Source organism: Haliaeetus albicilla, chromosome 4, assembly GCF_947461875.1.
Source record: "Haliaeetus albicilla chromosome 4, bHalAlb1.1, whole genome shotgun sequence".
In the NCBI taxonomy this organism is placed as follows: domain Eukaryota; kingdom Metazoa; phylum Chordata; class Aves; order Accipitriformes; family Accipitridae; genus Haliaeetus; species Haliaeetus albicilla.
Genome location: NC_091486.1, coordinates 17,089,889 through 17,104,638, shown reverse-complemented (window position 1 = coordinate 17,104,638; position 14,750 = coordinate 17,089,889). Strand labels below are relative to the sequence as shown.

The 14,750-nt window shown below is 40.3% G+C and overlaps 1 protein-coding gene across 2 annotated transcripts in view; it reads left to right on the top strand.

Annotated features, from left to right (window-relative positions):
• Nucleotides 1–670: 670 nt before the first annotated feature.
• MAP3K2 (mitogen-activated protein kinase kinase kinase 2) overlaps nt 671–14,750 on the top strand; it is a 57,250-nt gene continuing 43,170 nt past the window's right edge. For both annotated transcript variants that reach the window (XM_069781086.1, XM_069781085.1), the window contains exon 1: nt 671–1,068. The gene's annotated coding sequence lies outside the window, so the exon portion shown is untranslated. The remainder of the gene's footprint in view (nt 1,069–14,750) is intronic.

Below are 14,750 nucleotides of genomic sequence, written 5' to 3'. Positions count from 1 at the left end.
CGGTGGCGGGGGGCTTGTCTCAGGGACCGGGGGTTTTTTTTTTGCAGTAAACAGCTGAGGAGACAGGATTGTACCGGGGCGAACGTTCCCATCCGCTCCTCGAACAGCACGCGCCGCGAACCGCAGAACGGCACCAGGCTGGGCCCAACGCGGGATCACCCGACAAAAGCGAGCGGCGGCTGCCCCGTGCCGCGGAGCGCAGCGCGGCGCTCCAGCAGCGGCCGCCGCGGAGGCTCCCGGCGCCCCGGCTGCGTCCCCCGCTAGCGCCGCACCAGCGGGCGGGGCGGCAGCGCTCTTCCGCAGCCGCACCGGGGAAGGCGGGGCCCGGCCCCGGCCCAGGCCTCCTCGCGCCAGCGGGGCCGCCTTACGGAAAGGCGCGTTGCGCGACGCCCCGCCTCAGGACCCGCCGGTTCCCGGCCCCGCGGGTGGGGGGGGGGGGGGGCGGCGCCGCCGCCACCGCCCCGTGACCCGAGGCGGGGGAGGCTGCTGCGCACGCGCCTCCGCCGCCCTTCGGTGCCGGCTTCCCCCCTTGCCGCCTCCTCCCCTCTCTGCGCGCGCGCAGAGGCGGGCCGTCGTCGTCGCGACCGGCCGTGCGCCGTGACGGCGGGCCGCGGTGACGTGCCGCGCTCCCGCCTCCCGCCGACGTCACGAGTTTCGGCGGAGGGGGAGGCGGAGCTTTCGGTTGGCAGCAGAAGCGGCGGCGGCCGCCGGCGCCTCGCGCCTGACGGGACCCTCCCCGCCCCCTCCCCCGGCCCGGCCCGGTCCCGCCGCGGCGCCGGCGCTCCGGGGGCACCTTCCCCGCTCCCCCGCCCGGGCGCGCGGCTCCCTCCGCGCCGGCCTCGGTGCCTCCTGTCACCCTCCCCGCCGTGCCCCCGCGCGGGCAGGCCCCGGGCCCCTTCCCCCCCTCCTCCGGGGGGGGGTGGGCTCCTCTCCGGAAACCTGGCCGCTCCCTCCGCGCCGCCTGCCCAGCCGGGCCTGCGCCCGCCGCCGCCGCCGCCGCCGCCGCCGCCGCCGCCGGGCAGCGCGGGGGGGGTCCCTCGCGGCCGCCTGGCCTCCGCCGTGACACAGGTCGGTGCCGGCAGGGCGGGCGGGGGTGGCTGCGGGAGAGGCCGGGCGGCCCTCAGCTGCGGGGGGGCGGGCTCGCCGGCGTGGGGGGCGCCTGGGGCAGCCTCGGCACCCGGGGAGGGGGCGAGCGCGACCCGCCGTGCGGGAGCCGCCGGGGGCAGCGTCGCTGTGCAGGTGGAGGAGGTGCGCGGCGGTGCGGTTGCTGGAGGTGCCGGGGGGACGGGACGCGACGCGGTAGTTGTGTGCGTTACGGCTGCAGCATCTGAAGGGGTTCGCGAGCTCCGCCAGCAATTATGTGTCACCGTAAACCTTCCTGTGATTGCATTCTGGTGCTGTCGTCTCTTGTCTTTAAATTGCTCTGCAGTGATAGCAGTGCTGCGAATTGGGTATGTAGGTCAGATTCCGCCAGATATTTTTGTCGGGGGAAAAAGTGAATGTTAGATTATTTTTTCCCTTACTGCTTTTGAGGTGCATTGCAGCACCCACGAGTTTTGATGGCGGTTTTTTGGTGGGGTTTTTTTCTTTTTTTTTTTTGTTTATTCTCCCCCCCCCCCGGCTTCCTCTCTTGCTTCATAAATCTGGTTTTAGTTTTTGGCTGTGGAATTACCGAAGATCAAAGCATTAAATAAGCTGAGCGCCTTTAAGCTGTATTGTATCGTGAAGTGTCCTCTAAGAGGGGGGTAGAAGATAATAGAAGCCTGCCTTGAAATAAGGGGGATTTCTAGTCTATGCAGAAAACGTTTATCAGCTATAACATTTCTTTTCTTTAAACAATGCAGCACGTTGCAGAGCGTAAGAGGCCTTCAGAAATGTGTTGCTATGTATATGCCAAAGACATAGTATTTGCAGAATGAATGTCTACATGCTTGTCTTGCACAACATTTTGGATTCTCTTGGGGCATAGCACGTATTAGCAGAATACCCTAGAAAATGTTTTGTTTTTTTTTTTTATGAAATTCTCTTATAGAGCGTTTTAAGGGAATGGGCAGCGACGAGTTTGGTGGGTTTTTTTGTTGTTTGGGGTTTTTTTTTCCCCTACCCTATGGCTAAACCCTTCACTGTCATTTGAAAATGACAGAAATACTGTATGCAGAAATTTTACTTTCATGTATGCCTTTGCTTACAGTGGCTTTTAAAATAATTGCTTTCCTCAGAAATATATTAGAAAATGAGAATTTGCTATAATTCCTGTTTTCTTTACACTTTGTGTTCCATCATGATTGCCCCTGAAATGTATTGAACCCAAATATTGATTCAGATAATGAGGCTGTATATAATTAATTTAATTTTTTTCCCCCAAGGTTTTATTGTATTTTGATAAAGCAGAATAGCAAAGGTAATGTTTGTCAAATTGACTCATTGCTGGAGAAAAATCTGTGTATAGCTTGTCTTGATGAACTCTGTGTCAGTGGTTTACCTGACACTAATGGAAGACTACAGTGAAGAAAACGTGTTTCTGAACTGAATTGCTTGTCTTGGCTTGCTGAGATTTCTAAAGTGTCAGAGGAGACTTTTTCTCAGATAGCTATGGCGTTTGGTAATCTTGAGAGCTTTTACAGTATATGTGAGTAGGCAGATATCTGTGACAGGTAGAATTTATTAATGTAGTGTGACAAGAGCATTATCTTATTGTTTAATATCATGACATAGAGTCATAGACCTGTCAGTGGTTCTTTGCTGTGGTTCTTAGGAAAGCTAATCAGTGCACAGGCTTGTGGAATTTAAAGCTGGTTGAAGCTAAATGCAGAATACTTATTGTTTTATGATAAAGTTTTCTTCTGGAGGAAGCAAGAGAGTTGGTTATGCTGTAAATTTAATTCATATTTATAGCTTTTACTTAACATTTTTTTTCTTACAGTTTCCTAAAATACAGTGTTAAAATTTAGGTACAAATCAGAATTACTGTTTTTTAAAACCTTTTCATTATTAATAAGAATTTATGGAGAGCTTTTTGAAAAAAGCTTTGCATACTAGCAATCTTAAGTTTCATTTTTTGTCTTTCATCTATATTATCTTTACTGCAGGCTGACTTTTTATATCAGCAAACTAAGTCAAAAATAATGAATAACATGTAATTTATTTTTGTGACAGATTGTTCAGTGGCTCTGTAACTGAGCATTCTCTGAACTGAAAATGATGTTTTCTTATAAAATGCAACCTGAGAATGGTAATATAGTAATTTCCTTCATTGATTCCCCCTCTTGCACGGAACACACAGCCAAAGGTGTTCTGATTTATCAAGAGGTACGCACTTGGTCTGGAATAATGAATGCACTGTCTAATAATTTCTTTTTAGATCTTTGCTGTTAACATTATCCTCCATTTAGACTCCTATTTGGAGAAAAATAAATGAATGATGAAAATGTGACTGATCACTGTAATTAAGGACATCTTATTACTTTTGTAGAGCTTGTTTTCATACATATGACAAACTAATCTAAATATGTATATTGACTAGTGACTCTACCTAGGTTTATCTAATTGGCAAACAATTAAGTTTGTTGTCCTGAAAGTTTTAATTTCTAAAGTTAAGCATATAAAATTCTGAAGTAGAACTGACACAGTGTTAAATTAAAAAAAAAAAAAAAATCGGTGAATTCTATTAAGCCCACTAATTTTTCTGTGGGAGAAAAGAAAAATCTTTTTTTTTTTTAAAGAATAAATGCTGCATTTGCTATTTTAATACTCTGGTATTTTGCAGTGCTAAGGAAGAGGTCAAAACAGATCATGCATGCTATAGTTGCATATATCTTGCAAAGTAACATCGTAAACATATAATTGGGCAGTGGGAACATGTTCAGAATGCAGTGCGTTAGCAGTGATTCTCACTTCTGGATCTTAGCACGAGATCTTGATTTAGTAATATAGTGGTAATGACAAATGCAGCTTATGGCTCTATGTTAACCTAATTTCTTAGACTAAACATGCTTGTTTACAGGTTTTTCTGAGATGTTTTAATATGTTCACCTTAAGTGTATTTTTTGAGAAGCTGCAGAAGGTTTGGTGACAAGAAGTGGAGGAAAGATGTGGTTCTGTGTTAGGTTGTTGCACTGATTTCAATCTGTGGGAACCACTGCTTTAGAGACACTTGACCCACAAATACACATATGGCATAGTTTAGAGCCCAGCTTAATGAGGTCACGTGAAGCTGGACTTACTTGAGCAAGGCCAAAGCAGGAGTATCTGCAGTGTGCTTCAAAAACTGAGAGTCGGGAATGGGTAATGTAGGGAGGCCTGTAAAGACGTGACTTTCCTGTTCATTTGCGAAGTCTTTTCCTTATGTTTACTTCTATATCCCAAGTTATTGCATACTTTTGAAGTTATACCAGCAAACTGTAATTTAGTTTTTCACGTGAGAGGAAAATAATTTTCTTTACGCTAAAGGTTGTGGTTTTTTTCACTGTAGCTTTGTTTTCAGCCATTTTTTTCTTTGAGTCCTTCGCTATTTTTTCCTCACTTGCTTCTCTTTCTGTATTTCCGTTCAATCATTCGCTCACTTCTGTGGATTATCTGCAGTAGTAAAAGATGCTGCTTTTGTGTTTCTGAGATGTTTTGTGCTAAGTACACTAACAGTCTTGACAACAGCAATGTAATAAAATCCAAATGTTTCAGATGTTTATGTTGCAAAGACTGTACTTTTGAAGCTCAGGTATGATAACACTGATAAACAGTTCTCACTTGGATAAACAAAGGAGTGATAGATGTCTAAGAAGGGAAGGGAATTCATGAGGTCAGTCCCTACTCTGAGGCAGAAGCAAATATACTGAAATCATGTCTGACAGACATTTGTCTGATCTTTTCTTAAAAAACTCAAAAGAACGGAATACCACACCTCTTCACTGGTCTATTTATAGCTAGTACATAACTATCATTATAGTTAGGAGGCTTTTCTTAAATATTTAACTTAAGTCTGTCTTGGTGCTAGTTAAGCCAGTTAGTTCTTGTCCAACTATTATTACTCATGCAGGATAATGATTTCTGTACTCTTTGCACCAACTGTTTGCATACATGAAGACTGTTCCTCTGTCTCCTTTTATTTCAGACTTCTCTTTACTAAACTGTGCAAACAGCCCTTTTCTTCACAGGTCATGTTTTCTCAAGATTTTTGTTACTGTTGTTAACTCTCACTGGACTCTGTGTGATTTTTCTGTATCTTTTTCAAAGTTGCCCAGACAAAGTCTTACAGCATCAGAGTAATTTACTTACTGTATATGTTGCAGCAGAAGTAATGTGACAGCCTTATTAAAATGTCATTCTAGGGTGTGGGTGCACACGTATGGTTGTGGGGTTTTTTTGGTTTGGTTTGGGGTTTTTTTCCAACATCATCAGGTTCTTGGCTCCTGCATTTGTTAACATGGGAGCTTGGGTTAGTATTTGTTACATCACGTATCTCTTTCTTCATATATATGATTTGAGTTACCTTTTCAAAGAATAGAATCTTACACTGTATTGAATTCAATCTTTGTTTCAGGTTAGTTTTCTTACATTAAGCATTTCTAGACTCAGCAGGATCACTGGTCAGTAAGTTATTCTACAGGGAAGCATGCAGTTTCTGCTCTTGGACATCTATTTCCCAGCACTTACAATCCCTGTGGCTTTTGAATGTAAGCCTGCTCTACAACAGGAAACTTGATTGAGAAAAAGTTCTCCTAGGGTTAGATGCAGAATCTATTGGCAAAAATGTGTCTTTACCAGTCTATTTTATACATGTGCTGTCTTTGAAGTAAGTCATATTGCCAAGATAATTTCTGTCAGTGTAACTGTACCTGAACAAGGCTTTCGCCATTTTGAGATGTCATACAGTCCAATGACATAGTAGAAGAAATTTTTATCCTATAGCCGTGCTTTATTGGAAGAATTGCAGAGCCATCTACAAAACAGATGTGTTCAACATGTTCCCTGGCTTTACTCCATTTTATCTGACTTATGTGAATGATTTTATCCATAATTTTTGAGACTAGATCACAGATGGGACAAATTGTGCGATTCTTTCAGCAGTGCTGCCTTTACAAAAAAGGAAACAGATACCAATAATAATTATTAAAGAAGGCCTTTAGTTTCTTGCAGGAAGAAGTATTCAAGTAGTCAGTGTTGATTACCTCTTATCTATCCTCAAAATTATTTTAAAATAATTTAGACAAGAGAGTTCTGTAAATGCCAACAGTTTGAATGCCATGTTACCAAAATGGTAGTGATAGGAACTGTAGTCTCACCTTTGAACAAATATTTGAAAACTGGAAAACATCTGGATCAAACTATTGTTTGAATTAAAAAAACCCAACAATAATAGACACAAGCAATAAATAAACTTCTAAAGAACATGTAAAGAAAATCACATGTTCTATTGAAGAACATGAGAATTGTCACCCTAAATTTTTTTTTTTTTTAAAATCTAACTGCTGAAAACTGATTGGTAAAGCTCAACCTGTATTTAATTGTTGTTTTGTCACACTAGCTATGTGTATTTTTAGCAGTACCACAATTATTGTTAAGTTCAGCATAAGATTTTTTTTTTTAATAAAAGTCAGTTGGAATGGCAAACCCCCAAACCTTCAAGCACTGTTTTGTCTTTTCCATAATGGCTTGATGATAACTGAATGGGTATAAAGTAGTAGTTAGAAAAGCATTTCTTGTAAGTGTAGTAACTTCAGGCAGGGATGAAGTGGATAGTGTAATGAATAACTTTTTAAGCTGCTGCAGCAAGTTCCCTTAGAGAATATCTATTAAGGTTCTGTGTCTGTGATACTGGCACTATCATGAATACCAAATGAGACTTTCAAATGAAATCTAAACGTTGTTGGTGAAGTGGCTGACAAGTTTTAGGTAAAATCTTAATCTGTAACGAAATCAGACAAAAGATAATCCAGTATTCTTCCTCCAATGGTGAGCATGAATGAATGCTTATGGAAGAGTGAGAACAGGGCAAGCGTATATAATACTTAGCTTGAATATTCTTTCAATCCCTAGCTATTTTCAGTAAAGGTTTGTTCTAAATCTGATGTGAGTTTTGTGTAGCTAGTAAGCTTTGGATTTTTATCCTCAAACTTGGCCAGTCCTTTTTTTGCATGCAGCTAAATGTCTGGCATACAAATATCCTTTGGTAAGGAATTCTACAGGTATCTTATTTGTTATGTTAAAATCTACCACCTTTTTTTTTTTTTTTTTTTTTTTTTAAACTTGTACTGGATTCCTTTGGTGCCACATTTCTTTCAGAAGAGAGTGAACAATCCATCTGTCCTGGTTTGGGCTGGGATAGAGTTAATTTTCTTTCTAGTAGCTGGTATAGTGTTATGTTTTGGATTTAGTATGAGAAGAATGTTGATAACACTGATGTTTTCAGTTGTTGCTAAGTAGTGTTTAGACTAAGTCAAGGGTTTTTCAGCTTCTCATGCCCATCCAGCGAGAAGGCTGGAGGGGCACAAGAAGTTGGGAAGGGACACAGCCAGGACAGCTGACCCAAACCAGCGAAAGAAGTGTTCCATACCATGTGATGTCATGCCTAGTATACAAACTGGGGGCAGTTGGCCTGGGGACGGGGGGATCACCGCTCAGGAGCTAACTGGGTATTAGTCGGCAAGTGGTGAGCAATTGCGTTGTGCATCACTTGTTTTGTATATTCCAGTCCTATTATTATTATTATTGTCATTTTATTATTGTTATTATTATCATTATTATTTTCTTCCTTTCTGTCCTATTTAACTGTCTTTATCTCAACCCACGAGTTTTACTTTTTTCCCTGATTCTCTCTCACATCCCCACTGGCAGGGGGGAAGTGAGTGAGTGGCTGCATTGCTGGCTGGGGTTAAACCACGACAAAATCTCTGTTGAATGTAACAATCCATCTCTCTGTTCCTCCTATAATTTTGTAGCCCTTTATCTCTTCCTCCCTCCACCCGAGTATTTCTGAAACCAGAGTCCTAACTTGCCTATTTGTTTTCCCCTGTAGAACCCATTCTATGCCTCTGATTGTACCTTTTGCTCTTCTCTGAAACTACTGTATTCTGCTACATCCTCTTCTGGAGCTGAAGGCCCCAGGACTGCTAGTGATATTCAAGATGGGCAGACAGTGATATGTTTTGGACTGATTTTTTTCATAATAAGGCCTAACATTGGCTTTCATTTCTGAATGCTGGCAATATTCAGGACAAAGCCCACTGGTTTATGTGCAAAGTTTGAACTGCTTCTCTCCCTCCTCCACTCTGTCCCCCAACTTCCATCACTTCCATTCATCTGTGCTGGCTATCATATACTTTATTGCTTAGTCCCCCAGTCTGATAAAGACCACCTCCTCTACTGTAGTCAGCCCTTTCCTTGCTTTCCCAAATAATGTAATATTGATAGGCACAGTAGCGTCAGAAAACTTTTCACCTTGCTCCCATTTCCTGGGTAATTTAGAATACACTGAACAACACAGACTGTTGTGGAGCTCCACTGGTATCCTCCTTCCTTGTGAGAACACCAACTGTGTCTGTCCTGTGTTTTCTATATTTTAACCAATTTATTCATGCAAGGGTCTGTCTTCTTTCTGTTGATGTGACTGCAGGAAAGGCTTTGGTGAGACTTTTCCAGCACGGGAAATCCAAGTAGACCATGATAGTGACCAAGTTCAGCTCTTTACACACATGTTCAAAGTGCACAAAGAGATTTAAAAGTGAGGATCTCTTTTTGGAACAGCCATATCTACTCTTTCCTGCTCTATCATAATTATCCATATGTTCATTATTTCTGGTTTATTTGTTATAGGTCACACTTAACTGTTTGTAGTTCCCTGGAATCCCTGCATTACACATGCCGTCTTTTAAAAAGATCCAAATCTGTGCAGTGGCCACGAGGGTGGTTCCAGCATGAGTTCTTGCTCCTTTCTTTGTGTTGGTATTGGTGCTGTAGAAGTGTGAGATCAGTTAGATAGGCTGATGGTTAATTAAAAAGCAAAATAAATCTTTTCAGCTGGATCATCTGTTTGCTCTGGATCTCCTGCTTGTCATTGAGGTTCAGCTGGAAAGCAGCAGTTGCTGTAGACAAGCAGGACTATTCCCTTGACAGAAATGCAACCTTAGCAGTGGAACTGTAGTCTTAAAGATGATGATTAGGTGTGGGCATGTACATAGTAATCCTTCCTCTGGAACTTTTGAGTCTGTAGTTAGTTTACCTTATTAGCAGTATTTATGAGGGTTCTTACATTTTTATCACTTGAGGGAAGAGTATGATTATGTAGCATTATAGATGTCATTGTCATGATTTGATACCCACTTCTAAGGGGCGTGCTATGGGAGGTGCAAGAAGGAAACCTTATGAGGAGGGTACGTTGTCTTCTTGTCTTTGCGTTTGATTCTTGGATGTTTTGACAAAGCTAGGTTTTTATTGTTACATTTTGGTTTAAATGTTATTATGAGAGATTGAGTTGAATTGCATTTTTTTCTGGTTTGCAGAAAGCTAAAGATTGTTACCAAAGCACAAAGTGAAAAAGAGTTTGTGTATTTGATAGCTTAGCAATGTCTTAATGCGTTGGCCTTTGTGGGTCATCCAGTTCAAAAATAGTGCCTACTGAATATGGATGAAAACTTACAAGTTTGTCCATTTAGACCTGCTGGCTACAAAAATGATGCACAAGCATATTATGTGTGTAGTAAAAAAAACTTTGGATTTTGCATGGTTTGTGTTACCTATGCATGCACACAAGGTTTTCTCAGTTTCTGTTACTGTATATTAAGTACACTCTTGTCCATCTTCTCAGTGGTATTATTGAACCCTCTGTACAGTTCCAACCATGAGAGGTCTGAGTCTACCTATACCTGTGGCTCCTTGGTTAAATTTATTGCTCTTCGTGGTTGTCATTGTTGAATGTTTTAATCTTGAATTGGAGATTGATTCAGGAGTGCTTTTTCTATGCTGTATTGGAAATGGGTATGGCTCATGAATGTCTTACACTAACATGGAATATTTAAGTAGGATATTATGAGACTCTTCTGCATTTTGTGTTATTGAGGATGGAAATAATGGAAGAAATGTCTGACTGAATGTAGAGAATTAATTAGAGTTATGATGGGGAAAGAGCACATGGCATATTGAACTAGGAAGATTGGAGTGTGAGCCAGGAAAGGCATTTTAGACGGAAGCTCCAGGTGATGGTGTGTTAATGGGGTGGGAAAACTTGGTGGCAAGGTAGTGGAAGAAGATGAGAAAAATTGTAGTTATATTACCATACTCTGGATTTCATCATTGTATTGCTGCTTTATGTGGTGTGCAGGAAGAACTGTGCTTTGAGGAATGACTGTGCTTTGAGGAATGAGTAAGCCAGTATGCAACAAAGGCTGTTCACTGAGGAGGATTCCTCCTTGATTTGTTGCAAAATCTAGAAGATGTATAGCAAATGAGACTGAGATGCCTTCACAGTGAAGACACAAAAATGTCCCTAGAGAATTAGATTCTGTCCTTGCTGGTGTCACAGATACCAGACAGATCATGTTAATCAGAAAGGTTCCTATCTATTGTTGTGTTAAGTTTTTTTGGTACTTGATTTGAAATAATAGTAGTGTGATTTGCAGCCATAATTAAAACTCACATCTGCTGCAGCTGTGAAATCAGTAAGTTTTGCTCTGAATGGAAGATGCTATCAAGTGTGATGGTTATATTGAAAAAACCCACAAAGTTTCTCAAATTTAGCACCTGAAGACAGATAATAAAACTAGCTGTAGAAGTGGAGAGTGGGTTTATTTTTCTGGTTTATTTCCCAAAATAGTCATCTTTCAACCCATCATGGTCACAAAACTGGAAGATGAACTGAAAAGGATAGAACTAGTTACTGGAGTTTAAGGATGTCCTTTCTTCTGTATGTTCTCAAAAGCAAAATCTGACTGATGATTTGTATGTGGTTGTTCTCATACGTTAATTGAAATGCTCTACTTGTTTGCAATACTCAGTTTCTGCTGGAACCCTGCTTTTTTTCTCATGTACTTTGGTTTTGCTTAAAGAATAACGTTCATAGATTATAAGTGGTTTGTGAAAGGTTTACTTTTGATAGTGAATGGTTATTCTTAAAATTAATTTATTTGTTGCTGGTTGTAGCACAGTCTTCCATTCTTAAGAGTTGTGAAGATTACCGGAATCACTAATACCAGTAGTGCTGGTAAGATTAAGCTTGTTTACTGTGTTCAATTAATTCTTTGGCTTAACTGGTGTTCTTGAATTCTGTCACAAAGAAGAGAGATATACTGCATTATTTTAAGGTATATGCTGTGAACTGTCTGTGATACAAAAAAAAAAAAAGTTTTCCTCCCGTAGGATCTTGGTTAAGGGGACATACAGTTACATTTGTAGTGGGGAATGGTTTTCATTTTAACACCTTTAGCCCTTCTTCACAAATACTTTGACTTGCTAGTCATAAGTTTGGAGTAAAACTAACATTTATGCCACTCATGACAGCTTCAGCAGAAGGCCTCCAAATGACAGCAGCAGGTGCTGAGCCCAGAGAACCACTGAGATTTTTGGAAGGAGAAACAGAAGCACCTAAATCTGATTATGACACTCGCTGTAGTGCATGTTTCGTGGGATTGTATGGATTAAAATTTCATGCAACTGTTTTGTTTGAGAAGCCTTTTATGGGGCTACTCAGTTCGCATAAGATAGTAAATTAGGAAAAAGTTACAAACATCAAAGAGGTGGTTTACTCTGTGTATTTGTGAGCACTCTAATGTTATCTTAATATACTGAGTAAGCCTTAAACTTTTTTATGATGTGAATAGCATTAATCAGTTTGTGTAGCGTTTGGCTTGGTTAATGGTAAGGAATTTGTTGTTCTTAGTGTTGTGATGCTCTGAGACTTTCCACCACAGTGGTGGTGATAAATTTCCAAGGTGCCAGAGAGATTTGGAGGCCGTGATGCAATTATCTGTAGCCCAGTGAATTATGTCTGTTACTTTTTAACATACTTTTGTGAGAAAATCTGATCTCAGATAAGAGTAGAGGGGTATGAGTGGTCGATTTCTAGCCAGTATGTACAGTTGCAAATTTGGCAACACTAAAATATTTTGCAAGGTTTCATTGTGGCATCTGTCCGCAAGTTTCAGCTGTTGTGACCCTTCCTCAATTTTAAATGCATATGTTTATTTCGTAATAGTTGCTTTTTTTTTTTTTTTCTTAGAATCATGAACAGGTCTCAAGAAAGCATCATGACTTTCAAGGCAGCTTTGCTTGATTTATCAGCAAAGTCATTCTTCAGTTGGGTCAAGAAATGAGCTGTCAGAGTGCTTTGGCTGCTGCTGAGGCAATAACAGATACAGGAAATGGAGAAGTTCTGTAAAACTTGAATTAGGTGAAGAAAGATCTTGTTGAGGAAAGTAGATGCTTTTCTGTTTGAGGCCAGTCACAGTCTTTTTTGTGTATGTGGAGTGGGCTTATGAAGGGTTAGCCGATAGAGGCTCTTGATACATTTGGAAAGAAGAGGTTCATTCAAAGCAGGAAACTTGCATTTAAGTGCCTTGAAACTCTAAATATGCTTATCTCTCCCTATCAACTGTAAAGGAAGTGTAGGGAGATTAGTTTTACTAGACTACAGTTACTCTTTGTGAATATTGCTGTAAGTGTTAAGATATTTATCTCAAAAGCATAATTTTGCTATAAACTCATCTTGAACTAAATTATCTGCAACTTTGCATTTTTATGAGAACAATCCTTAAAAACTGTGCCCTTGCATTCTCAAACCTTCCAGCACATTTAAACTTATTCAAGTCAAGATAGTTGTTCATCAAGCTGATAAATATTATACAAATGTGTCAAATTACGGTTTATAGAACAGCAGGAACTAAGATCTAATCTGAGTAGGATGAAGTTTTACTTTTGTCACTGGGCACGTTGGATCCTTCGGTTCATTCTGAAGTCTGCTTCTCAAAGTACTTTGAGAGACGAGCTGCATTTATGGTGCTAGAACTGACAGCACTGCTTTTCAAGATTTTATCCTCCTTGTTACTGGGAGGGCACCATCCATCGTTAGAAGTTGTATTTTATGCAAGTCTGGTATGTTTTATGTGTTTTGTTTTTGTTGTGTTGCTTTGTTGTAGGTTTGGGGTTTTTTTAATTGAACTCTGGAAGGAGTACAGCTAGTAACTATTCTTTTCAGAAAATAAACTAATACCAAATCATGTCTGTAGCTGTACAGATGAGGTAAGTCTGTGTGGTCTTGTGTGCTAAATTAGACATAAATTCACTTTTTGCTTCCCAGGAAGACTTTAACAGTCTTCAGTTTAAGAAATTTCAAGTCTGCATGTTGTAGAGATACCTGATACATCTGTAACAGCAGTAAAGGTACTGATGGTTCAGCTATCCCACACTTGCTGTCTGCAGTCTTTCTGATATTCTGCACTGAACAGTGTATCTGTAGATTGTCTACAGAAGCAAAATGGCTTCTGCATACACTGCATTTTTATACACACAAGGATTGCATTATCCCTCTTTAATTTTGTGTTGCACTTACGTTTGATAATTATACATTGTGTTTTAATAATTCTTCTGAATTGCCTGTTGCTAAGACTGTCCAATCTTGCAGCTGCAACTTTTTTCCAATTTCCTAAATGATTTTCTTTATGTTAAAATGCATTCAATGCAAAACCATTATTGAATAAACATAATAAACCACAATATTTAGACTTATATGAAATACAGCTTCTAATTATGGGCGGTGCCCTCCTGGTTGCAGGGAAGATAAAAGTTCAAAAAGCAGTCCTGTCAGTTTTAGCACCATAAATGCAGCTCATGTCTTAAAAAAAATTATTAAACACAATACAAATTAATATTGAATGGGGGCAAAAATCACAATAAATTATTTCATGATTTTAAAATATTTAGCTGTATTTAAATACGTTTTGCTGGACTATGACTGTTTTTAAATGTGATTCAGGTCATTTGCTTAAGCCATAACTTGTATATCTCATTGTGCCTACCTGATGATTGCTGGTCTGTAGGGGGTTGCACTAAGAATCATGTTCATTGATGTTTTCTGCTAAATAGGAATATGGATTTCAAAATATTTTATTTTAATCCATCAACTGAGCTTCCTGTTAGTTAATTGAGACTTTAAAGCAAATAATTCAAATGTCATGTGATGTTTAACCAAATATGTTGGAAAAACCTAAGTAGGGTAATTGCTGTAGTTAGTTCTGTTAACTAATCTGTAATCATTTCAAGAAGCGATATTTTGCTTGGCAGTACTAATAATCCTTGAAATCAAGGCACTTACTGTGTTTTTACTTTTAATTCCATGGTAGAAACCAAACTAATTATTACGTTATTTTACTCTCAATTGATATGGAGGTAAATAATCAGCAGCTCTTTGACCTTTTCCTTTATCCTTCTCATTTTATTTATACAATATTTACAATCCACTAGAATCTTCTTGTTTTCCACGTATTTCCAAATATTTCCAAGAATGGTTCAGAAAACTGAACCACTAGTTTTATGAAGAGCCTTAGTTAGACTCTTCTAAGTCCCTGGATCTTTAATTTAAAATGTTTGATCTGAAGTATATTACAGGTAGTGCATTGTATCTCTTTGTTGTTGTGGATGGTGAAATTTCTATTCCAGTAACACTGTGCTGTGGTTTGGATACATCCTCTTGATTTTTTTCAAAACCAGAACAAAAAATGGATGCTGGCTATTTCCTGTTTTTTATCACCACTTACTATTTCACCATC